This window comes from Haliaeetus albicilla, chromosome 20 (genome assembly GCF_947461875.1).
Source record: "Haliaeetus albicilla chromosome 20, bHalAlb1.1, whole genome shotgun sequence".
Lineage (NCBI taxonomy): Eukaryota > Metazoa > Chordata > Aves > Accipitriformes > Accipitridae > Haliaeetus > Haliaeetus albicilla.
The window spans coordinates 3,431,080-3,457,049 of NC_091502.1; the positions used below are offsets into that span (position 1 = coordinate 3,431,080).

The 25,970-nt window shown below is 41.8% G+C and overlaps 1 protein-coding gene and 1 long non-coding RNA gene across 4 annotated transcripts in view; both read right to left on the reverse strand.

The window, feature by feature from the left end:
- Positions 1-11,764, reverse strand: part of PDS5B (PDS5 cohesin associated factor B) — a 114,243-nt gene extending 102,479 nt beyond the window's left edge. For all 3 annotated transcript variants that reach the window (XM_069808030.1, XM_069808031.1, XM_069808029.1), the window contains exon 1: positions 11,612-11,764. The gene's annotated coding sequence lies outside the window, so the exon portion shown is untranslated. The remainder of the gene's footprint in view (positions 1-11,611) is intronic.
- A 5,036-nt stretch (positions 11,765-16,800) lies between these two features.
- LOC138690139 (uncharacterized) lies at positions 16,801-25,672 on the reverse strand. The gene is made up of 3 exons (XR_011328937.1): positions 24,966-25,672; positions 23,506-23,633; positions 16,801-18,458 (listed from the first exon to the last, which is right to left on the reverse strand). It is a non-coding gene; the product is annotated as an uncharacterized lncRNA (long non-coding RNA).
- Positions 25,673-25,970: the final 298 nt, after the last annotated feature.

Genomic DNA, 25,970 nt, shown 5'->3' on the forward strand with positions numbered 1-25,970 from the left:
CAAGGAAAGTTTCCATACTACTAAGTGAATTCAAACAACCACTTAGTAAAAGTTGTAAGTAGTAATCAGAGCCCTCAAGACAAGAGATTTGTACCACAAGGACTGGGAAATACAGGAATAAAGACAGAATTGGAGCCAAACTGAGATGGCTATTGTAAACAAACTAAAAAAAAAAAAAACTTCAATAGCTAAAACCAAGGAAAAAAAAGTACTACTGCACAGTAATGACTGGGTATCGAGAAGATACTGAAATACCCTAAAAAGTCAGCTGAATACCAATTTTCAAAGAAAGAGCAGGTAAAACTTCATTCCTGTGGCAAATGGTAACAGGTACATTCAACTAGAAGTTACTGTGTCTACACTTAAGAACTTCACATTTTTAAATCAAAGCAACTGCACAGACACCATGGGAGAATTCATGAACCAGTGTGGTAAGCAAAGCTTTTTAAAGGTATTTAAAAATCAAGGTGCAGTACACTTCAATTTTAAAAATTTAAAATAACTTTAAAAATTAAGTTGCAGTACAAGAAAATAAAGGCAGCACTGTCACTAACAACGCAGAGCAAAAAAGTAATACTGCCACTACAGCTGCACTACTTTGATATCAATACTATTTCAAGAGCTTAGAAAAAATCCGCATGCTAAAATAAAAATTTTAAATACAGGGATAAATGTAACTTAAGGTTATCATATTACCCTGGGACAATTTATGTTTGATCAGTCTGTGATAAAACAATTTGCACTTCCCTTGCACTGAAAATCATTTATTATGTAAGCACTAAAGTGGAAATCGTAGATGGATAGATGAAGCAATGGATCAGATTGGCAAGCAGTAAAACACTGAAATAAAAGATTAGAGAAACAGAAATGTTTAAGTATAAAGACTGCATTTGAACCTCCAAACAAGAATACATGCTGCAAGTCTGAAAGTCAACTGTAAGGGGAAAAAACAGGTGGTTGAAGGGGGGTCCTGTGTCTAGGTCAGGCATAGAAAATCGCCACAAGACTATACACTAGTGCTACACAAAATTAGTTCTAGACAAGGTCCTTCAAAAAACAAACAAAAAAAAATCCACAAAACCAAAACCTCAACATCTAACACAGATTTTAAAGTACTGGCAAGAACTTGCTTGGAATACTATGTACAACTACCAGCACCTATCATGAAGGTAATTTAAATTGGAAAAAGTGTACAAAGTCTACTACATCAGGAGAGCGTATCTACAGAGACGACAAAAGACAGTCAGAAGGATAAGTGGAAGAAGAGGGGCAGAAATCACTACAAATAGCAGAAATACTGGAAGATCCCACCCAAAGAAAACGAACCACCATAAGACAAAAAGCTCAAAAATAAATAGTTCAGGCAATGAAGAAAAACTGATTATTAGAGAATGACTTCTATTTTTTAAATTAAAGTTTTGGAACAACTTTCTGGTCAATAGCTGAAGCAAAATATCCAAATAGAATATGGCAGACCTCAATCAGTATATGAAGGAGATTAGTATCTTGCTGTTGTAGGCTGTATGAATAATTATTTGAAAAAGCAGGCCTTTCACTCTGCAAAATACTTCTTTTAGCAGAATCACCAGAAACACTCACAGGAAGTTCTTAGACTGTTACTCCAAAACAAGAGAACTGACAACCAGCCTAAGTATCAAAATTTCACAATATCACTAGTCTATGGCTGTAATTTTGACACAGTCCTCTTTTAGCAGGGAAGATACTTTAAGATTTAGTAGGGCAAGAATGATTTGTTTCCTTCCTCCAACAGTTGGAAAGGAATGGGGGTAAGGAAGTAGGAATTAGTTTTCCTTTACATGAACTCTATTTTCAAAACAGCATAACAAATATAAAAAAGTCATAAACGCCTCAGATATCTTGCATTGCGTTGTTTTAGAAGGCTAATGTCTGTAGTATTTATACGCAAGGGGAGAAAAGAAAACACACAAGAGTGGCATGGAAGCCATGGGGAAAAGAAGGGGAACATGACAGCAGAGTACAACTATAACACACAGACATCAGGTACAAATCAAGTTTAATCACTGTATTGCCCCTTGGGAGGAAACAGCACTTGGTATTATTTTAGTATACCATTTATTTGGCAAAAAAATGCCTTATTGAGCCTTACCATTAAAGTTTTCACTCTTACCAAAAAAAACCACACACACAAAAAAAACCAACCAACACCGCCAAAAAACCCCCACAAACCCAAACATTAAGAACACTATGCATGCTAGAAGCAAACCAACATTTTGTAAAATTTCACAGATGGACAACCAATACAAAATTGCTTTAGTAACGAGTCAGCATTTATATACATAAATGAGACTCTCTTCATTCCTAACTTTGTATATAGTATTAAAAAATACAAAATTAAATGTCTCGCAGCCTGTTGTAAATGATTCAATACAGAATTACTAAAGATCAAACAAAAAATGCCAGTGAGATGGACTGAATTGTAAGACCTAAAAGAAAGCATGAGTATTGTACTGCAAAGTCAGATGTTGTGCTAAATAACACTGCATCCACTCCTAATCAATATGAATTACAAACAAACGCTTATATTAGGGCTGCATACAGAAATCTTAGTACTAAAATCACATTCAGCTGGGTGTTTTGCAAATAGAAGTTGTCTACCCAGATGGCTTATATGAGTTTAGCTTTTTTTCCCCCAGTTAACTAGAACATTTTTATTTGCTTTTTGCAAAACTTTGTGACAGAAAACCATAGACTGAAAAAATAATTGTGTCCCTGAAGACAGAGAACGAACCCATAATTGTGATTACAAAGCACAAATTAGATGAAGACTTACTACAACCAAGTGAACTAAGTGCATTAGTGGTAGGTTTTTAAGACCATAGGACTAGAAGAAACTTCAAGTGACAGTCTATTCATCTGCTATCATACAGGAACCTACCAGTAAGACCACTTTAAAAAGTTGAAGCTGAAGACTCTTTTGATGTTTCAATCTGCAAAGTCTAACTTACCTTTGACATTTATCCCTACAGTCAACTAACATGTAAGCTCTCTTTGCCAATAACCTATTCACTCCTGTAACTTCTTTTAACAGTTATTCATCCCTTAGAATTATTTAGCCCTGTGGGGTTGTGTTTTCACAGAACGGTTAAGGTTGGAAGGGACCTCTGGAAGTGACCTGGTCCAACGCCCTTGCTCAAGAAGGGTCGCCTAAAGCCAGTTGCTGAGGAGTGCATCCAGATGGCTTTTAAGCATCTCCAAGGATGGAGACTCCACAACCTCCCAGGGCAACCTGTGCCAGAGCTCGGTCACCCTCACAGTGAAAATGAGTTTCCTGATGTCCAGAGGGAACCTCCTGTGTTTCAGTCTGTGCCCATTGCTTCTGGTCCTGTCACTGGGCACCACTGAAGATGGCCTGGCTCTATCTTCTTTGCACCCTCCTTTCAGAAATTTATATACACCAATACATTTTAATCCTGGCTTAGGTACAAACAGGAGTGTATGTACTATTACAGCTACACTAACCTTCTTGATTGAAAATTTTCAAACTCCGTGGTTTGTTTTTCCTTTTGAAATTCATGCTTAATATTTAGTTATCCTTCAGTTGCAGCTCATCACTCACATTACGACATGAGGAAACGGAATGAAGCTGTGTCAGGGGAAGTTCAGTTTGGACATTAGGAAAAGGTTCTTCACCGAGAGGGTGGTCGGTCACTGGAACAGGCTCTCCAGGGAAGTGGTCACAGCACCAAGCCTGTCAGAGTTCAGGAGCATCAGGATGACACTTAGTCATACAGTTTAGCTTTAGGTAGTCCTGCAAGGAGCAGGGAGTTGGACTTGATGATCCTTATGGGTCCCTTCCAACTTGAGATGTTCTGTGATTCTACAACATATTCGCTGCATAGTGATAGCCAAACTCTTTGTGTGCATTAGTATGCAGGTTATGCCTTCACTCGGCATAACTCACAGATCACTCAGATCTGTGCTGATACATCGTAAGGCCACACACCTCATTTTAATAGACTGGATCACTTGCTTACAATACCCCCATACCACACCACCCCCCAAGAAGGACAAAAATCTACCCAGGAGAGAAGTCTAAAGTGCATCAGCATTAACAAAAAACCAAATCAAAACAACAATGAAAAACCCTACACACACACACCTACTGGTCTATGTTACATACATAGAAAGTTAGGAACACAAGTAAAGCCTATAAGAGATAGCAGTAAAAAAACTCAATAGAAACTACTCTTCACTCATTGTTAAAAGGATGGGGTTTGCAACTGAAAGGAGCAAGCTTTAAAGTATTAATAAAATAGAGCTGCTTGCACTATGACTGTAAGCATACAATCAAGATACCACAGTTCAGACAGTTCCCACCTATTACTTAAGGTACAAGAACCATTCATGTGCACATTATAGGTTGCTGTCTCCCAATTCCCCTGAAGTTAGAAGGTTAACATAGCCAAACCTCGAGATTAACAAACATCTCTGATAAATCCTGTTGACAACTGAATCCATCACTAATCCACCTGTCTGCTCGCAGCCAGATGTTGCTGTTTCTTTAGCAGAAAAAAATGGAATTGTCCACACCTCAGCCAGATTCTCAGCTAAAGAGCAGTCTGTCTTCATTAAGACTTCAAGACAAAAAGCTCAGCTTAGCATGGAAACAGCTGAGGTATGGACACACTTACTTCTACCAACTCCACTGCAGGGACCAACAAGCTGTATCAGGCAAACGGCATAGAAAGTTTAGGGGCCATGGAACAGGCATGCAACCAAGAATCGAAGTTAATGGGAGGTGGGGAACAAACCCCAAAAACCACCTCCCCAAAACCCCACACATACTCCATACACCACAGTTTAGGAACCTCAAGCCTGGAAGTCTAAACACTGTTGAACAAAGTGAGAGAGGAAGTAGGATTTACTTAGACAATGAAGGATTGGACTCAGAAGCCTGAAGAGGTATGAGGACAAACTAGACAGAAAAGTCAGTAGAGAGACCAGAGCAGAAAGATCAGCTGTGGGAAGGGAACATACATACAACAGAACTCAGTCCCTTCTACGACCTGCCGTACAACGTGCAATCATCATATGCTTTTCTACCAATAATGAGCATTTGTAAGAATCCACTGAAAAGCTCTTGTACCTCACCCCACTTAATGCTGGTTAAGAGAAAAAGTTATTGCTACTAATACCATTCCATTAATTTAATTAGTAGTAGCTACATGTAGCTAAAGGTTACAACCTAATGACTCACAGAGCACCTCCATACAGTGAATCTGTTTACTAAGTTTGCTTAAAAAGGAACAGCAAAAGTATTAAAACAGTTGCAAAATCAGTTATTAAGAGTTAGGAAACATCAGAATTAAGGTTTCTTATACAGTATTAAAGACAATACACACAAAGGAGCTGATTTACCTGATCCTTCACCACCTTCTTCCATACCACAGGACTTCTCATTCAAAGCAAAGCAGCTATTCGACTTTTCTGCTTGTAATTTAATGTGTGTCCCTTATGACACCCTATTTAAACCTTGCTCTGAAGAGACTTAATTTCCTACTGGACTCCTGTACAGGACTCACCACTGCAGTATGTTAGTGTGCCATAAGAATTAACTTGTTTTCACAACACTTTCACAAAATTATTCATTAAAAATGGGTATTCTTCCCATTTTATAGATGAGTAACCTGAGTTACAAAATGAAATTTAAGAGCAATCCCCCAATTTTTGCCTGCACAGTTAGAGAAATTTAGGGCACAACTTTTACAGTACACTGTATTATCCAGCACAATGTCTGAAACTAAAGCTTCTGTTGAGCCATGCAGAAGCAGTCAGGGTCTACAGCCTGTCTCCCAGGAAATCAATGCACTACTAATAAGCTCTTGTGGAAAGTTTGGTTTAAACAGACTTATCTGGGATCACAAGAAACTGACAGAAAGAAAAAATTCCAGTATTCCAAAGTGACATTCAATCACCCAAATCACCAGATATGCCTTCCCTTCCCACAGTCCCCTGTCAATTCATTTCACATTTTCCAGCTTTTGGAAAATATGTCAGCCAACTTTGATATGCAGCTCTAATACCTAAATACAGCAAGTTGAAAAAAAAAATATATAAATCGTAACTAAAGACTAAATAACTAAACATGTACTTATGAGGACAGAAATGAATTAAAACTGTTTCCTATTTTTAAAAAGAAATTGGAATTTGGATATTGTTTTAAGGCATTTTTGTATGTAATATAGAAGAATAAGGGGGCAACGATCCATTAAGAAATAAAGTTACTCTAAATGTGCTCATATAGAACACTGTACAAACACCTTGATGGAGAGTTTACTACAGGCAACATTTGTAACTTGGAGAAGACTTTCTAAATGTTTTGAGTTCTCAAAGTGCAGATACACCAGCCATTAAAAATAAGCACAGAATATTTCTTTCCAAAAATTGTGCATGCATGAAAATCTCTGTTCTTAATTCCCTCAGTTACAGAAATGCTTCCAAGAACTATGGATTGCATAATCTAAGCTGGGCAAATGGAAGGGAAATGCATCTTCTACTTGCCATCTCTCTGAAAAACTCCCTCACAAATCTTCTGAAGAGTTCAACATTGGGCTCATTCATTCTTTCTTTCACTTCCAAAAAACAGGAAAGCAAAATATTATAGCCTTATTCTGACTAGTTCATACTTTCAGAGGAAGAAAACCCAATGTAAACTTAATTATATACCATGAATTAGGTGTCCACGATTTGTCTCCCTTAGACCTTTGAAAAGCTCTGGATAGCACACAGAGTATCCATAGACATCATGCCGCACAAAGCCTTCACAAACTGAAGGCATAAAAAGCTTTGTTTCTATGTACAGGAATGAACTACATACAATGCTTCATACTGAACTGTCAAACACCAAAATAATTACCAGAGATAGTATCACACCTAATTGTAAACCACCTAGCACCTCTGTACATTTTCCCCATGAAAACTCTTTCAAATTAAGTGGGTAGATGCGGGGGGGGGGGGGGAACCACCCTGAAGATAGTAAAAAGTTTCCATAAAGTATCTTTTGCTCACTTTTCATAACTGACAACTCATCTCAATTCTTTTTTGTTGAGAACAGAAACCTAACAAAGAGCCAAACAAAGACTTCCCAGAAATCTGATTGTCTTCATTGAAACTCTATATCCAAGTATCAAAGCAGTACCAATAGAACGTGCACAGTCAAACTCAAGCTGGCTCAAAGATGACATACAGAAAGTTGCGATGCAGATATTTTTTTTTTTTAAAGACTTCTTCATGAGCAGTATGTTTGCCCTCCGTGTGGATAACTGTTCTTTTTTTTTTCCACCTTCTCTTAAAAAAAAAAATTAGTTGTTGATTTTGGTTTTTTTTTTTTCCCTTCCTTTCTAACACTTTCAGAATACTGACTCTTGATGTTGAATTGAGCTACGATGCAGATACATTGGGGATGTCTCGGAAAGAACCAGAGGCTGCTTTGAAAGAAGTTGTGGACAACCAATTGGCATACTTACACAAAAGGTGGAAAACCTCACTCAACAGTTACTTTCTAAGTGGTTAACAATTATGCTTTAGCTGAACCTAGTCCTCCTTAAAAGACCTACAAAATGTAGTTTAGGTGACTATACAATGGAAGCAATTAAGACAATAACGCTTTTGACTGCTAACTTCGTGTCTTTTTTGTCCATTAGAAAGTGTGCAAGCGAAGCATCTCATTTCAGCAGCAGAAGCATCCACAAGGATTTCTAATTAAGTCAGAGAAAAAGTACACACAGTTAGTATTGTCTGGAATCGATCTTTAAAGAACAGGGTCTAAATTAGAAAACCCCAGATGGGGTCCTGATCCCTGGTTACGGTACTACCATATAAATGGTGACAGACACAAGATGATTAGTACAAACACACCCATCTGTTCCCAATGAGGTATGGCGCTTTTCTTATTTCTTTAAGCATATTAATACCAAAGTTGTCATGTGCTAAAATAACAGGGCTGAAGATCAGGCAGTATAAAGCAAGCAAAACTATGCAGAATGTTTTTCCAATGCTTGGGACGGGATGTGAAAGAGTAAGTTCCACAGATGGGGCCAAAGTAATGGAGGTCTTAATCCTCAGAACCTACTTCAAGGACTTCCTCACACTTCAGAAAAGGCTGAAAAGCAGTATATGCAGAGACACACAATAATAACCTTTAAAAGGAGCAGGGGTGTTAACATTTTGAGTCTTAAAAACTAAGTTGAAATATTAGTTGTATTTCACAGAACTGTTTCAAGTTAGATGTGTTAGAGTAATTACATTTATAGCACTTTTATTGTAGAATCCAAAATGTTCCAAAAAGCTTTTGAAATAACCACTAACACTAACTTGCTAAAATAACAAAGTTTCTTTTCATTCATACACTGTATTTTTGATATATTTTACTGAAGTGTCAGAATTAAGCAGGAAAAAAAAAAAATCAAGCTTTCTGCGAGACTACATTCAACTGAAGATGTCACCAGTGGAAGACCAATAGGTATGTCATTTACATACATGCACAGTCTTAACTTTTAGGTGTTGAACCTCTGAGGACAAGGAGAGTTGTTTATTGGTTGGGTTTTTTTGTGGCTTTTTTAAGCATATATTTTGCAATTCTTTAAAAGCCTGCACATGATTCCTTCCAGGATCTGTCAATGCTGTTCAAGTAGTCCAGAGGATTTAAACACAACACTTCACCACCAAGGATTGTCACACTAACACATCCTTTTAAAAAATAAAGTTTCCTCAGTTTTCCTTTACCGGTTAGTTTCGAAACTGACTGAAAGCCTCCAATATTCTCTGTCTTTCCAAAGATTATTTCAGTTTGCAGTATTGACATTTTGTGCCAACAGTAAAAACACCATTACTTTAGAAACTTGTTAAAAGGAGTATGATACACTACCTTACCACTTGTCAGTGCCACACACCAGAACTACTTTTTGGTTCTAATAAAGGAACTTGTCTGAAGGGGGGCAGGGCGGACTATGTCAAGAGAGAAAGGTAAGTATTTGTGGTAAGTAATATTAAGGGAAAGGTATATTAGCATGAAACTGGTAGGGAAAAATAATGAGTTGTAATATCATATTTTCCTCCATTTCCTACTTTGCATGCTTTTACTATTCACATTTTCTTATTCATTGCTCCCATGAAAATTCTCCTTGTGCAACAAGTAGCCTTTATCACCTCTTCCACACTCAGGCTTAAAGAAAAACCATTTACTCTAAAAACCTTTAAATGAAAATCCTTTACTAAAAGCCTCCTACAGATACCCATACAACCTCTTACTCTTCTGTATAAATATAAACTGTGTGACTGAAGAAAGAAAGAGACAGACAGGAAAAAAGCATAACCTGAGAGCCTGGTAGAAAGCAACATATCCCAAAAGAAAATGCATCTCTTTTGATCTACAGGAGGCAACAGAGCCTCCTGCTCTAGAGCCAAAAAATGGATAATGCCTGAGGTCATGCCTATATTTCATTACTATGCTTTTCCAAATGCTAGTAATGACTGTTGGTTTTTATATTTTTAATTACAGCTTAATAATGACTTAGCTGACTTGCTCAATTTAAGTCCATAAATAAGCTTGCTAGATACAGCCTAAATCCAATATTTATATGGCACACAGGAAAAAAAAAGCATACAAGCTTTATAAACGTATGATTTTCCATTAATTTGATCTATTTAGCTATTTCATCAAAAACTGAACTACAGTTTATCCAGCTTGTATAGTAACTAGTAAAGGGAACGCAAGAGACACATAGGCAAATACTACCGTATAAGAACTATATCATAAAAAAACCAAACAACACACAACACACATAACCACCCCACACACCTTCCACACCTCACAGTAATAAAGTACAACCTTGCTTCAAACACAGACATAAGATGTCATGCAAGTACTAAAGTACTAAACTACTTTCTCCAGTAGTGCACACTTTCAAATGCCGGTGATGAACACGATACATACACCTCCATTAAACTGTCTTACCTGATTGTCTGTCACTCACCGTTTTCTTTTAGGGTAGTCTGAGCATAGCATACATTCAGCTGTTTCACACCTTTTTAAGATATTACTTCACACAAGCACATGTAATATTTAGAGCACATCTATAATGCATACAAGACATACCAAGCAAAATTTCCATCAACTGAAAGCAGAACAATTCCACTAGTTCGGAAGGGGAAAACCTGAAGGAATGCACGTCACCTTATCTCCTTCCCAAAATGTGATCTGACACCCATTTTCAACTATAAAGCCACTCAAATTTTCAACAGTCCTTCTACTGCACCCCCAGCACAGAGAAATCAATTACAGCCAAAGCACCTACCCAGCAAACACAAAACAAAGACCAACACGAGAATACTTCAGCAGTTGTGTTAAAAGGGAAAAGAGGACGCCTAACAAAATAATCACAGCTCTCAGCAAGCAACTGTGCAGGAAGCAAACATAAAAGTCAGAATAAGGCTTGCACGACAACATCCAGCTCTGTAGGAGCTGGTCTACTGCAGTTTAATTTTCCAGGATTGTTCACCGTCATTAATTGTTGATTTGTTTTGAAGAACAGATAGTGATTTATTTGCAGCGTGATGAAGTTACATACCTAGATTCCTGACCAGAGGCTCTCAACGTAAACAATACATAACCTATAAATTAACCATTCTCCATCTGGCAATTCAGATGTAAAATTCATAGTTTTCCACCTACCAGGCGGTGGCAACTACCCCCCCCCCTTCCTTCCCGAGCGCTTTCTAACAGAGCCTGATGCAAAGTGGGAGGGAAAAAGAAAGGGGGGGGGGGAGAAGGAGGGAGAAAAAAAAAAGCCAGCATGAAAGAAACGGGTTCGCACAAGTAGGGACCCACCAAACCGCGGTCCTCGGCGGCCGCCAGCTCCTCACGGCTGAGGATCCCTAAGTGCGGAGCGGAGAGACCGAACCGGGCGGAGGCCGGGGGGGGGGGGTGTCCCCCCCTCGCCAAGCCCGGGCAGCCGCGCGAAGCGGCGGGAGCCCCGGTACAGCCCGAGCGGGGACTAGGCCGGCTGCAAGGGGCAGGGAGGGGACACCCGAGAGAACCGCGATCGCTCACCACAACGGCCGAGCAGCCTCCCTCCGCCTTCCCCCCCACCCCCGCCTCGGCCGCCGCCGCCTCCCGCCACCGGCGCTGAGCGCGCGACACCGCCCGCCGGGCCACCTGGGGGGGGGGGGTGACCCCCTCCCTCCCCCTCAGGCCCCCGCTCCGAGCGAGGGGGCAGCGCGCAGCCCAGCCAAGGTCACCCCCCTCGCGGGGCCCCGGGGCGTTTTGAGGGGGGGGGGGCGGCAAATTTAATTTGTGACGCCGGCCACGGGAAAGGGGGGAGGGGAGCAGCCCCGCGAAGGGGCGAGGGGGATGGGAAGGGGGGGAGTGGGGGCTCCGCCACGGGCCAAGGGGAGGTCTTCTTCTCACCCCCCACCCCCCCAACCGCTCCCCCTCCTCCTTCTCCAGCGCTGGCCGCGGAGCTCGGTCCGAGCGGGCGCCCCCTCGCCCCCCGCCAACAGAAAAAAAAGGGGGAAAATGGAGCGGGGACGGGGTGGGGGTAACCGCGGCCGAGGGTGCCGGGCTCCTTACCCCGCCGCAGTCCGCCCTCTCCTCGCTAGTCCCAGGCGGGTCCGCTCCGCGCTGCCGCTGCTCCGGGCTGGGAGAGGAGCTGCCGCCGTCGCCGCAGCCAATCGCCTCTAACCCCCTCCCCTTCCGCAGCTCGCCCCGGTCCCCCTGTCGGCTTCAAAATGGCGCCAACTTGTCTCCGGCTGCTCCAATGGAACCGCCGAGGGAAGCGACGGGGGCCAGAGCGGGGCAGCAGCGCCCCCTGCCGGCCCGCGCAGCTGCCGCTTTACCGCCGCCACAGCGCGGGCACCGGCCGGAGCAGCCGGTCACAGGGCCCGCGGGCCAGCGATCCCCGGCCGGGGCGGCCCGCCGCCCAGTCAGCCCCGTCCTCCGCGCCGCCGCCGGCGGGAGGCGCGGAGCACCGCTGACAGGCGACGAAGGCGGGGTGGGCGTGTGTGTGGGGGGGGTGCTAAGAGCCAGGACCCCCTCCCCACGCGTGCTCGCACCCCGGGGCCCAGTCCGGCCCTTGGCTTTCCAGCCGGGGAAACCCGCGACTAAGGCTGCCTCCCTCCCCCGGAAGACCCTCGGTAGCCGCACAAGCACGGTACGAATCCTTTGCCGAAAGCCAGGAACTAGGTTTAAGAAAGGCGACCGGCGGGATTGCCGGGCTGCGGCAGAGCACCTCGCTTCAGCGGTCCTTGGCCGCGGAAACTGCAGCGCTTGAGGAGAATCGGAGCCGGGGATTAACGCGAAAGGGCCCGGGGTCGAGAGAGGAGCGGGCGGGCGGTTGACAGGCGAACCGCGGTCCGTTCTCTGCTGCTGCGCGCCGCGTGGACTAGCGAACCAAGTTATTCCCCCGAACGACACAAATTATTGAAGGGTTGTTGCAAAACAATAAGGAATAAAGTTGCTTAGCTGCGGAGAAAGAGCAGGAAAAGTAGCAGGAATCGCTCACCAAACCCTTCGGGTTTGCTTCAGTGAGTGCAAGAGTTTCAGGGGCGCCCTGACAGGAAAACAGAAAAGTGATGTAATTTCTTCTCACTGCGACGGATAAAATGCTGCGTTTATGAACGACACATCGGGAGAACATGGGAGTGTTTAGAGCATTATGATTTAAAAAACATAAGTCGTACTCAGCAGATCTGCAGAAATGCACTCTGGGCTTCCTCCAGTGGGAGAAACATACTTCAACAGCATGTTAGCCAAGACATTGTAACTAGTATTTTAAACCTTTAAATGAGTTCCCTCGCACTTTCTGAACTTGCTAACACATGTAACCAGCTTGCCTCCTTTTCATTCAAGTCTTAAACTAAGTTAAAAGGCCTGGTCTTGTAACACAGGCTACATCAGTCCTACCACGATAAGCTGCCAGAACTATTACGTAAAAATCACTTTTCAGGTCCCAAAACTGCCCTTGTTTATGTTTTGGGGTGAATTAGGTTTGTCCCGCTCCTCCTGAAAACAAAAGTACTACTGCACGGGCAGAAAAGAGAGGAATACTTTGTCTGACAATTTTATACTTATTATCGGGAAGGATCCTGCACTTGCAGTCACGGGTATAATTTTTTGGCGCAGGCTGACCAATTTCCCCTCAATCCCCCGGCTGCCATCTATCTGGCCTTACCGAGATGTAAAATTTTGGGGCTGGGGAACCCACCTTTTTCCTGTGCAGCGCTTGCACGTGCGTGCAACCAGCAAAGTTGAACATTCGTATAGCGATTGAAATTGCAAAACCAGGCGCGTAACTCCGAGAGCAGCTAGCGGGCCGACGTACTTCGTCCGCAAACGTTTCTCTCCGTTTTCACCGACGGAGCAGGTTGCAGCAGCACCTTCAGCTCCCGTCAGGGCGCCTGGAGAGGCGAACGCTTCGAGCAGCAGAACGAGGTGCCGTGTAACGGAGGCCCCCCGCAGTTACGCTCTGCCCTTTTCTTCCGTGCCCGCACTGAGACTCTTTAAAATTTCAGAAATCGACATTCGGGAGGTAATTCTTCACATCCTCCCCCCCCCCCCCCCCGGTTTTTCCACCCCCTCTCGGTTTCGCCCCCTCCGCGCGGTGCTGGCTACAAGGCGCCGCGCTACGTGACGGGCGCTCGGTTGCCGGCGCCCCCGCCGCAGCAGCGTGCGCGGCCCTGAGAGGGAGCCCGCCCGACACCGCTCCTCCCGCCGGTCCGGGGCGGGGGGCAGCTCCGCTCCCCTTCACCCCTCCGGTCCCCGGTTCGCCCCAAAGGGAGGCAGGTGGGAAAGCGGCCCGCGGCGGTTAGTGACGGCGGTTGGGCGGCCGCGCCGTGAGGAGGCGCCGCCGGGCTGAGGGAGGCCGAGGCCGAGGCCGAAGCCGTCCCGGCGCCGCGGGCGGCAGGAGGCAGCATGGAGCTGCCGTTCCTCAGCGCCGACGAGATCTATCAGCTAACCGGTAAGCCGCCTAAGACCTCCTTACGCACTCGTTTGGGGGCTTCGCTAGGCGTGTTGCGCAGGAGTTTCCTCAGTAAATAATAGGAAAGTGGTTAAGGACCCATATTCTGCCTACAGGAGGGAGTAACAAGTACCCGGTGCCTTTTCGATGCAGTCCTGAAAGAGAACAGCTCTGCCGTGCAATCTGTGCAAGCCCTGGCTATGTTCCCGAGGGCAGACTCTGTCTCTCCCACAAGAAATGTCATAGAATCATTGAGTCACTAGGTTGGAAAAGACCTTTAAGATCATCGAGTCCAACCATTAACGGAGCACTGCCAACTCCACCACTAAACCATGAACCTAAGCACCACATCTCCACCTCTTTTAAACACCTCCAGGGGTGGTGACTCAACCGCTTCCCTGGGCAGCCTGTTCCAGTGCTTGACAACCCTTTCGGTGAAGAAATTTTTCCTAATATCCAATCTAAACCTCCCCTGGTGCAACTTGAGGCCATTTCCTCTCATCCTATCTCCAGCCACCTGACAGAAGAGACCAGCACCCACCTCACTACACCCTCCTTTCAGGTGGTTGTAGAGAGCGATAAGGTCTCCCCTCAGCCTCCTTTTCTCCAGACTAAACAACCCCAGTTCCCTCAGCCGCCCCTCATAAGACTTGTGCTCCAGGCCCCTCACCAGCTTGGTTGCCCTTCTCTGGACATGCTCCAGCACCTCCATGTCTTTCCTGCAGTGAGGGGCCCAAAACCGAAGACAGGACTCGAGGTGCAAATCACATCTCAGTGGGCACTGATGACTGTAAGCAAACTTTTTACTAGATTTGCCACCTCCTGAAAGTGCAGGCAAAAGTAAGGATAAATGTATGTTACTTACAGGAACTGTATACTTTAGAAAGATTCAAAATATTTGCACAAAATAAATATTTTTCTTACAGTATGACAGAGAAAGCCAGTGCCACAGAACTCCAAAGACCAGATCTTTTACACAGAATGTGTGCGTTGAAGACACTGCTCCTATCTCAGTGTTCAAGCGACAATGATGAACATCCCAGTCAAAGAACATCCTACACAGCAGTATTCTCACAGCTTTCTGTCTGTAAAAACATTGTGTGGAAATAGCAGACTACAGTGACAAGGGCAGCTTTGTACCTTAGAAATACACAGAATCTTCTCAACAATGAAAATGCCCTTCTGAGTCAGACCAATGGTCCATCTAGCCCCGTATTTGGTAACCAGCAGTGGCACCACCATCAGCAACACAGTTTTTCCAGAGTGGGACCCATACTCTACATTTCCAGTTTGCTGGTCCCTGCAATTTCCCCAAATGCAGGGAACTTAAATGCAAAATTTGCAGTAGTAATACTCTGCTGTATAAAACAAGTATAACAGCGAAGGAGAATCTAGTTAGGGAGACCTGCTTACCTTCTGCTGTTCATTGTGCACTCCCAGCATCTACAGTTGCTGTAATAGAGATACTACATGTCTGGTTTGTACACACCTGCCTATTCCCTTTAGAATCCATTTACAGACCTGTTGTCCACTAACGCATCTAATCCCTTTCTGAACCTGCTGACACTGTGTATTTCCTAGCCTACTTAGGCAGCGGATTCCAGAAGCCCACTACCCACTGTGTCAGGAACCATATTTCTGCATTTACCTTAAACAGGGCCTTCCTGATTTGTAAAATTTGATCATATGCTGCTCAGCCTTGTCTTCTCACAATCAGAACCCAAACCCTTTTAGTTCCTACTTTGTCAGACTGCCAATCTCTCCCCTTGGATCATTTTAGTTACTTTTCTTTAAATTTTTTGTGTCCTTGCAGACCAGAACTGCACGCTGTACTCAAGACAGGAGTACATTGAGATTTCCCACAGAGCAGCAAACTGCCTTCTCTCTTGCTCTCAGTACTCTTCCTGATGATGCTTTACATCTCTGTTGTTTAGTGTGTTTTATTGGTTCCTGCTGCAGTTTGAGCCAAAGATTTCAGAGAGCTGACAACAGCAACTTCAAGACTTCATGAATTTAATCTTCCAGGATTGACAGGTAATTCTGTTCTTTACCTTACACTGACCTACTTCAAAGCCTATCTGCCATCTTTTTACATCTTTCTACCTTTTCACTTTTGTGAGGCCTTCTGGAGTTCTTTCCACCAGCACAGCATTTGATTACCCAAAAGAGTTTAACACCATCCAAGTATCATTCAGTGTGCATCCCCTTTTCTGGGTCATTGATGATGATCAAAGATTGTTGCATAAAACAACATCGGTAAACCCAAACATTTCTGGAAGAGAGCATTGCTGACTTTTCTCCACGCTGGGAAGTAACCATTAAACTGTACTCTCTGCTTCCATCTTTCAACCAGATTTCCAAGTCAGAATAGGACATTTACTCCAATTCCATGGTAACTTTATTTAATAGCTTTGAGTGAGGAACCTGCACAAATGCTTTTTGAAAATACAAGTATGTTCCCTGGTCTGTCTTTGTCCACATACTTCCTGACTCACAAACCTGCTGGAAATCTGTGACGGTGTCAGTATCTCCCTTCACAGAAACTATACTCGCGCTTGCCTAAGATAGTGTGTTTATCCATGGGCCCAGTGACCTTACTCTTTTATAGTATTGGCCTTCCAGTGTGAATAGGAAACTGTCAAGGTAACATCACCACCAGAAGATTCACTAGACATTTTTACTGAGTCTCCTTCCTCATTACAGTAACCCTGATGCATTTGCTTGTATGAATCTCTCTTTTTTGCCTTCAAGTCCCTCCATTTTTTCCGTATGGATACTTAAAAAACAGAATAGACAAACATCCTAACTTTACCAGTCATACCTTTATTTAAGTAAGAGCTCTAAGATAGACCTCACAGGACTGAAAAGACAGGGAGCTCAGGAAGAAAGCTGACAGGTGAGAAGTGACATAGACCTTCAAACCACCCCAGCATCCCACTGTAGGATCATTTTCATCTATTCATTCCCAATGAGGCAGAATGTCTGATAGGAGCCATTGACTTGCTCCTGATGCCAATAAAGATGATTTTAGTGGGTGTTCTAATTTGTTTAGGTCGTAGGTAGCAGCAGTTAATTTGTTCAATATGACTTCAGCATCTATGCTGTTCAATACTCCCAGTCCTGTTCCTAAGACACCAGTCACATCTCTTTTTGGTTGTTTTGGAGAGGTGAGAGTTCATCCATGTAACCATGCCAGCCAGCCAGTGTAAGCTACTCCCAAAAAGGCAGAACAATCTGATCTAATTGCTGACACATTAATGTGTAGTGCAAGTTCCACCCTTTTTAGGGACCACCTAGGGTTAAAGAAAACTTGCTGCTGTCCTATATTTTTAATTAAACAAGGGCTGGTGTTATAAATGTAAGGAGATGACTTAATAGGAGGCAGAGTTGGTGAGGACGGTTGCTTGATACCAGTTTTGAATTTGAGGCTTAAGTTGGAATGAAATTTGGAGTCTGCCCAAAGACACATTTTAAGTGTTGAGCAGAACATAGTAAGATTATACCAACATTCATGCCCAAAAGGACAGGTATGTGTGTTATCAGGACGGTGTCCTTGTTTTCCTTCAGCATAGACCCCAATAATGCTTAAAACTGTCATACACTCAGTGTGATTTTGAATTCGGCATCCTACTGAAATGATGTCTCCTATTCTTCCCTTTAAAGATGGAATCTCTCGATCATCATCTTCATTTTTTATAATCCACTCTCGTCTATGAAAGGCAATGTTGTTAGGTAGTACTACTGCACATAAATCTAGAGATTTAGTGGGATAAGTGTCAGATGCAAATTCATGAGAGCCTACATAAGCATTAACCCATGGCCACCCTGTCGTACACAAATTCTGTATTTTGCACATGTCAATCTTAAATTTAATCATCAGTCCTACTCTACGGTGGGCCCATCCACATGTCACAAAACCAGGTTGTACTAAGGTGAAATTATACCAACAAGCTAGGTTGTCATAATTGCAAAATTTCGTGTCTTTTCTAGTCCAAATGGAATCAGCATTCTAAACAGTCATTTCTGTTGGTTTCCAATGAGTAGATTTGCCGATTACCTGGCATCCTACTTTAGTTTCTTCTCCTGGTGTGCCTTAGAGTAGGGGAACAAAATTTTTCCTGTCCCACCTCCATTTACTTCTTAAGTATATCTCATTTTCATGCATAACTAAAGTAGAAAGGTTTAAGCCTGTCCTTTCCCGCGATGTTCCCATACTTCCAGTATATCTTACCCATGTGTGGTCCCATGGGTTTGGTGTGTGAGCAGTGGCAATTATATCTACTCTGATTAACAGGAAAAGAGAAGTTGAGGTAGAGGCACCTAGCTGTTGTTGTCATTGCCATCAATATTGATCTCAGTAAGTTAATGTGAAGAGGGGGCAAAGGAGTATACATGATGAGGTGAACATGCTGATGTCTAGTATAATAGTTGTTCACATGGTGTCATTAGTGGGATTGTTTCCTGTAAAAGAAAGAAAGGAAGACTCTCAGTGGGGAAGGCCGAACGGGTTACCCCTTTTATGATGCAGGATAAATCCACCTAGCACTAATTCTATGTTCTGCTCCACTACTGTCAATGGCTTCCCACACCATTGTTCCTTGTGGTGTAGTTAGAGTCATTAGTACTGCATGGCTTATCCTGAGACCTCAGAGTGGCCCAGGGGGGTGCACCACCACACACAGGTATAACCACCTTTTCCTTCTGTTTGTTTCTCTTATGACTCTTGAACAATTGCATCAAAAAAATTTTACTAGGAAAACAATTCAAATGAAATACATGTCATTTATATACTGAGCCCTTCACACTGAAAGGGTTTTTGCCATCTAGGAGGGAGAGTTAGTACCTATATACACCTTTGACTTGCGGGTGTAGTGATTTGTCTCAGAGAAAGAAAAAAATAGTTCATTTATGTGTTGGCTCTTCAACTAAATGGCTGACATTCTTATGAACATGAGTTAACTTCACAACTAATTTTAGTATCTCATATGTCTCCAATAATTTGCAAGGAAGCCACATGGAAACAGTGACTTAAGATGACTGGAATTTTTAGACTCTTACTACCTCTGTGAGTGCTGTTTCCAACACTGCCTCCTTGTAAACAAAAAACAAACAGCTGAATAAGACAGTGATGATCAGAAGCTACTAGCTTTAATACATGTGCAATTGAATTCTAAAGTTTAATAAGTAGTGCTTTAATCTTAGTGCTAACAAGTCTGACTCCACCAAAAATACCTATCTGCATCTGTCTCGTGGTTGCTTCCTAATAAAAAGACAAGAGTCATTAAGTACTATATGATAATTCACAAAAAAAATTACTAGAAATGATATTACGTTACTTTTCAGGGTGATGACTGTGGGAAGCCTTTCACTCCACCCACTCATCTGCTCTCTTCATTAAATAGTTAACAGCTACAGTGGGACACTACTAAGATTAAACGACCTACTTAAGTAAGTCTTTCTATAAAAACAAACACTATTACCCCCTCCCAAAATGTGCCACTTCAACTCAGCTGTAAATGTATCTTTCTCTCTGACCTCTCTTCAGATAGGATCCTAAAGAGGTCAGTGGCTTTGGAGACATGTATGGGAAGTGACCAATAAAATGTTTCATGTTACAGTAGCCACAGGAGTGAAAAACATCATTTAGATGGTTAATGTTCTGAACTAGAATCTGCCTCTTTACCACAGTCAGGAAGTGATGGTGCTTTATTTCATGACCAACCAGTGCATCTTTTATGCTTTAGCTAAACAAATCTAAACATCTTGCTGCATGATAGGAGTAAGTTAGAGAGCATTAATACACAAACCTTTAAGGCTTCTAATACCCGTTTGTTGTTGGTTGGGTGGGTTTTTTCATTCTAGTGTGGCTTAACAGCTGTTTTGTTGCTCAATGTCACGGAATCTTCTTGCTGACTACTCCAGCTATTTGCACAGTGTATGCCTACAACTTAACACTAATATAACCTATGGCAGCCAGCATCTAATAAGCTGCAGTAGTCAGGAAAAAAAAAAAAAATTGTTCTTCCCTTAATGCCTTCCTGATGGGTATGACAGTAGAGAATTAATATTTTGGGAGTCTGTACCAGCAGTCTTTCTTTCCCTGGTGATCAGCTCAGTTTGTTGGTGAATTAATTTAGTTTCTCCTCTGAGTTATCTTTAATTGATTTAAATGCTTTCCATCCTTAATTGAGATGTAGGATAGGAGGTGGGAGAGGGAGAGTACATAACCTAAATATTCTTAAGCAATGCTGTTGCTTATGACAAAATGGGAAAAATATTTAAGAAATTTTTACTGTAAGTTGTATCTGAAAGGTGAGCATCTCAGTTATTAAACTTCAAGTATTCAAATAAAAGTAATTTCAGGTAACAACTTCATAGTTAAAAGGAACAAGTAATCTACAAAACAGTGGGGATGTTAACATTGCCATAACTAAGCATGTTGCACTAAACTTCTGCATTTCATCACCTCTTTTCCTCTCACTTAAACGGTGATTAGTGTGTTAAGCATTAAATACCAAAACATATTCTGCTGTGTAAAATGCTGGGTATTTTTTAGCTGCTCTATCTGATGCTCTTTTTCTTCTACTCACACTTTTTCCTTTTACTAGTCCACTGTCTGCCCTCTATTTAAAGCTACTTATTTTAATGTCTCATTGAATTTAAGCCTACCAAAGGCATTATACTCAGTCTTCTCCATTTTTATATAAATCTGAGCTGCTATTTAGATATTCTTGCAGACTAAGCAGTGCCTGGACCTTCACCTTGAGTGTCGCTTCCCAGAAATTCCCCGTGCTCTACTTTGAAACACATCAATTGTTCAGAATTGTGTTTTCTTGGTCTGCTTTCCCCTAATATTTCACAACCTATCAGCTCAGCTTTGCTGTAGGCCAGCAGTTGCTATATTTTCTGAAGCACTCTGCCTTAAAACAAAGGTTAAATATTACAGTTCTTTTAGTTCTGTTTTGCTATAGTGTTTGAGACCTAACTTACAGAACCAGTGCTTTACTATCCAAAAAAAAAAAAAGCAACTTATCTATGTATCATGCAGATTTCAGACAAAAAACATTAAATCAAAGATTTCAAGAACCTCCAAAATAAACTAATAAGGTGTTCCTTTTATTTTCTCCCCACTATTTTTATCTTCAAAAGGGTTCATCCTATACTGGAAGGAAATCAAATAGCAATATTTAAATGAAAAACTACTTACATCATAATCAGAAGACATACTAGGCTCTCCATGGCTTAAATATTGCTTATTAGAATCTGTTACCTATATCAAAAAATACTCCTATCTCCTATAACCAAGAGCCAGTAGGGATATTTTTTGGTAAAAAGATAGGACTTTATCAAAACTATAATGCAGAATTCCTAAGTTACTTCTCAAGTTTAAATTTGAGAATAAAAAAAAAAAACTTTATTTGTGGAAATTAGTAAGTAAAAAATGGTTACCGAATTTTTATGACTGAAACTTTGATCTGACATTTACATATGCGTATACCTCTTTGCCATACAAATATTTCAGAAAACCATCTGACAAACAATATTCCTATTTGGTTGAGTAAACCAGTTCTCTTAATGTTCACAAGAGTTTTTCTCTAGATGTAGTTTGATTTAAATTCAAAGAATTATGTAAGAGTATTTCCTGTATTTCCTAAATCATCTTGAAGCCTCACTTTTTCTAATAAGATTTAGTGAAGTACAGAGTAGCAAGTCAAACTAAGACCCAAGGTGATTATCCTTTAGAAAGAGGCATGATTAAATATAAGTATGTAACTCGTCCTCTTGAACCCAAATGCATGTCTTATTAAAGTGTTATTAGAACAGTGTTATGAGAAGAAGAAAGAGTACTCTGCTATGTCAAGTCTGGTAACAAGATCAATGCAGAAGATCTAAATGATTGAGCTATCATTCCATATTAACCTTAATTGCAAAAGTCAATCTCAAGTAGTGCCCGCTGGGTATTTATCCTGATTTTTTTTTTCCTTGTTACTACACATGGAGTCCCATCATTCCCTCTATCTTAAATTTGCCTATCTTTTGTGTTAAAAGGCAGTTTTCCCTCAGCAAATGGATGCCACTGTGAGGCTGTGTTCCAGACTTGCAGAAGATAAAGGCAGCACATTAGTCTTTTGCAGGAAAGAAGAAAATGATAAAAACCAGGAGGAAGAAAACAACCTGAATCAAATGGAAAGGGAAGGAAGGGGAAAAAAACCCAGCATTTGCAGTAGGAAGTGACACAGGACTATGGAATATAAAGGAATAATGGGAACCAGGCAAGAAGCAAGATCATATTGGAAAGGAACAGTAGAGGCGAGGAAGAGACTGGCAGTCACAGTGGGTAGAAACAAACACCGGAGTGTAACAATGGCAAGGAGGTGCTGGGTAGAGCAACATGGCAGGTAGGGTCATGTTAGTTGGTAACCACCAGGCTGAGGGTGAGGTGACAGTTAAACTGATCCAAGGGCTGAATGCTGCTGAAAGGAGGGACACCGGCCCCTGCACCCTCCTCAGCTACTTGTTCCCACTGCTTCCCTGGCACTGACCGGCCTGGGCCCACCACCAATGCAGGAGCACTAGCTCTCTCCAGGGTCAAACAAGAACAAAAGCTACTAGGAGAGAGGTGGCAGGACAGCACCTAGGCATCCCTGTGTATGGGAAGAGAGCAGCAGAAGCACCTTTTCTGACAGTAGTTTAGTACGGTTTAGTTGTAATTTGAAATCACACCTTAAGGCATTTTTTATTACAGCACCTGAAATTGGGCCCATGAAGAAGAGAGCGGTCTGTTAGTGCAGCTACTTTAGTACAAGTACCAGTGATCTCTGCCATGGATCTAAAGCATCAGCTACACCAGTAAACCATGTAGGAATCAGAATGATCCTCCAACGTGGACAGCTGCCATCTTCCCTTTTCAATTAAGGAAATCAAATGCAAAAACTACTCTGAGAAAATGCTCCATTTGCAAGTTCAAACATTCCAGTTACATAACGTCAAAACTAATTTTTTTCATACAACTTTATTCACGTCCCTTATGCATCACAAATTGTGATGCTATCTGTAATGTTCACATCAACTTGAACTTAGAAGACACTTGGAAAATCAAATCAAAATCTGATTATAGAAAATGGAAAATTTTCCTTTCACTTTTCTCTTACATCAGTCAAAACCAACATTTCATCAACTTATACGAAGGTGATGGCATAAATGTCAAGGAACACAAGAATAGGTGATTTTTCATAATTTGCTACCCATGCAAAACACTGGACTCATATTTTTACTTTTATGAGAAGCTTCCACCAAAATCATAGATGAGTTTTGTATGTTTCAGCAAGTGTGACATATAGTGGAGGTACATGTTAGAGTTCTAAGCAAAGTTATAAACATTTGAAAAAACAAAGTTATAAAATCGAGATTCCTCTGCAAACAAAGAAAAACCACTATCTGTTAATGCTTCTTCATAAATATTTTCACCATTACAGTGTTTAGCCCCTTGGACACTACTTTTACCTACCCTATCAGCTTCTTCTGATGACGTTTCTGATGGAACTTCTCTTACAATCTACTGCAGCCTGAGGATTCTGTTGTTTGTAGCTTTGTCTCAAATAAGTGCTGTATCTTCCCATATGGGATCTGTAGCAGCTGTAGTAATATCATCAGGGAAAGTATATTCTATTACCCTCAATGAGGCCGAAAAAATGACATTAGGGTATTGTCAGTTCTAACTTGTGGCTTATTTAATTAGATACACAAGTACTGGGAGAATTCCCAAAATAAAATACATGGGAGACAATTACTAGATACACAACATGAAGCACTTGAGAGCTTTGATCTCCAGACACTACCTTCAAATGTCCATGTGCAGCACACTCTTATTCTCACTAAATGGTTAACTTGGGCTTTTCATGATTTAGCTTGTGTAAGGAAGCAAATTATTATTATTTCCAATGGAAAATATTTTTTTCCTTAGGATTAAATAATCAACGGTATTACTATTAGAAAGGAATTCTCCAAGAAGTCAAGAATCTTGGTTGCAAAGTATTTTTAATATTAAGGACTAGCCTTATTATCTTTAGATAATCTCATGAAAAAGGTAGAACAAAGCAGTGTAGCCCTTTGTATTTCTAAAAATACTTGTGTTAGAAATATTTCACCAACCTACAGTAATAGTCTCTTTTGTGTATCTTGTGTCTTGGTAGCCAAGGTCCGTTCTTTATGACATTTCCTATTTTCCTACCTGAAACAACTCCTTACAGCAGAAATGACCAGTTCCTTCTGAATTTTTCTTTATTTCAACATAGCTGTAGAATTTGTTTCTTTGTGGATTCCAAAATATGGTACAAAATGCAGGCCCCAAAGCCTCAGCAAGGCCATGCCTGAACATAAGCCTGTTTCTGTCTTCCAGGAGAATTCACACATTGTTTTTCCAGTCTGGAATGGAGTGACAAGGTTATGCCACGCGTATTCCTTGGAAAAAGCTGCACATAGATTTCCCAGATCTGGCTGTGATACAGGCCATGTCTACACAACTAGTGCTGCGCTGTTAAGTGCAAATCAATACACAGAAGTATTTGATGCTAAGATTGCGGCATTCATACAACACACATTTCAGCAGCTTTTAAATTAGAAGAGCACTAATCTTAACAAAGCACAGTAAAATGGAAGAATCAGGAGATTCACTTCAAAAGCTCACTTCTGATCTAAATTAAAATGCTACCAAAGACACATCCATACTTGCTAAAAAACGAGGCTACCATCTGGCACATGAAAGGAGACTATGTTTTGGTCGAAGGTGTAACTGGAACGAATGCCTGGTGTGGATTTTAACAATCACTGTTTTCTTTTTACCATTTACAACAAATAAACTAATTTCAGAGATTTTATGAATTATATAAACTCTAAAATATTCATAGTTTATTTGGGTTATCTGAAAGCATAAATGTTGCAGATATTTAGAATGGGCACATCACTTACAGGAGCTGTTGTGTGCACTTATCAAAATTGGGGAATTACTGTTACAAGACTGTTTCTTAGGAAAAATGTGGAATGCTTTGCATAATACTATGAGATTTGAAAAAAAGAACGTAGTCACATCATGGAAAAAATATACTCCATTTCTGCTGCAGGGAAAAGTTGCAAGTTCATGTATGTACAATACATATCTAGGAAACTTGGGCAGCTTTTACACTGGGAACAGCCCTCATCAGAAGTCCATAATCTTGCCAGAATCTTTCTTTGTTGTTCTTATGCAAAAAACCTAGAATACCACTTAAAGCAAAATAAACGTTCTGACCCTCGTAACTCTACAGAAGATTTTATCCTTAACATAGTGGTCAGAGTAAGCTAATCTAGTACATGGATACACGTAATAAATGTTCTCTCCTGGGGTTACAGGCCAAAAAATACACTTCATTCAAATTAACATGAACAGGCCTAATGTCTGGGCAGAATATGCCTGCAAAGTTTATTTTGTTATTTAGAACGAAACGAAACAAAACAGCCACCAGTTTTAGGAAGGCAGACCATATGACCAAAACCCAAGCCAAAACGTGTTGTGGGTCCAGGAGAAGCAAAAAAGCATAAGAAACAGCAACAAGGCCGCTGGCGGGACCTTCTGCCCTGTGTGTTCAGTAGCTGAGATTTTTTTTTTTTCCACCAAGAATAAAACACCAGGTGTTTTAATACCGATTTAGAAAAATAAGCTTGCCGGAGACGGCCTCAGCTCCCACCGGACAGGCTGTGCACAAACGCAAAACCTCCCCGCACGCTGAGAGAACAACCCCCTAAAAGAGTCTAAAAGAGTCTAAAATAGGCTAAAACCCGCTCCCCGTGCTTAGATCATTCTCCTCCGGGCAAGGGGAGGGGGGAACGGGGTGTGCAGAAGAACACCCGTCTCACCCCTTCCCGCCGGGGCTGGCGGCCATCTCCCCTCAGGGACCGGCGCGCGCGGCCGCCTCCTCAGCGCCTACCCGCGACATC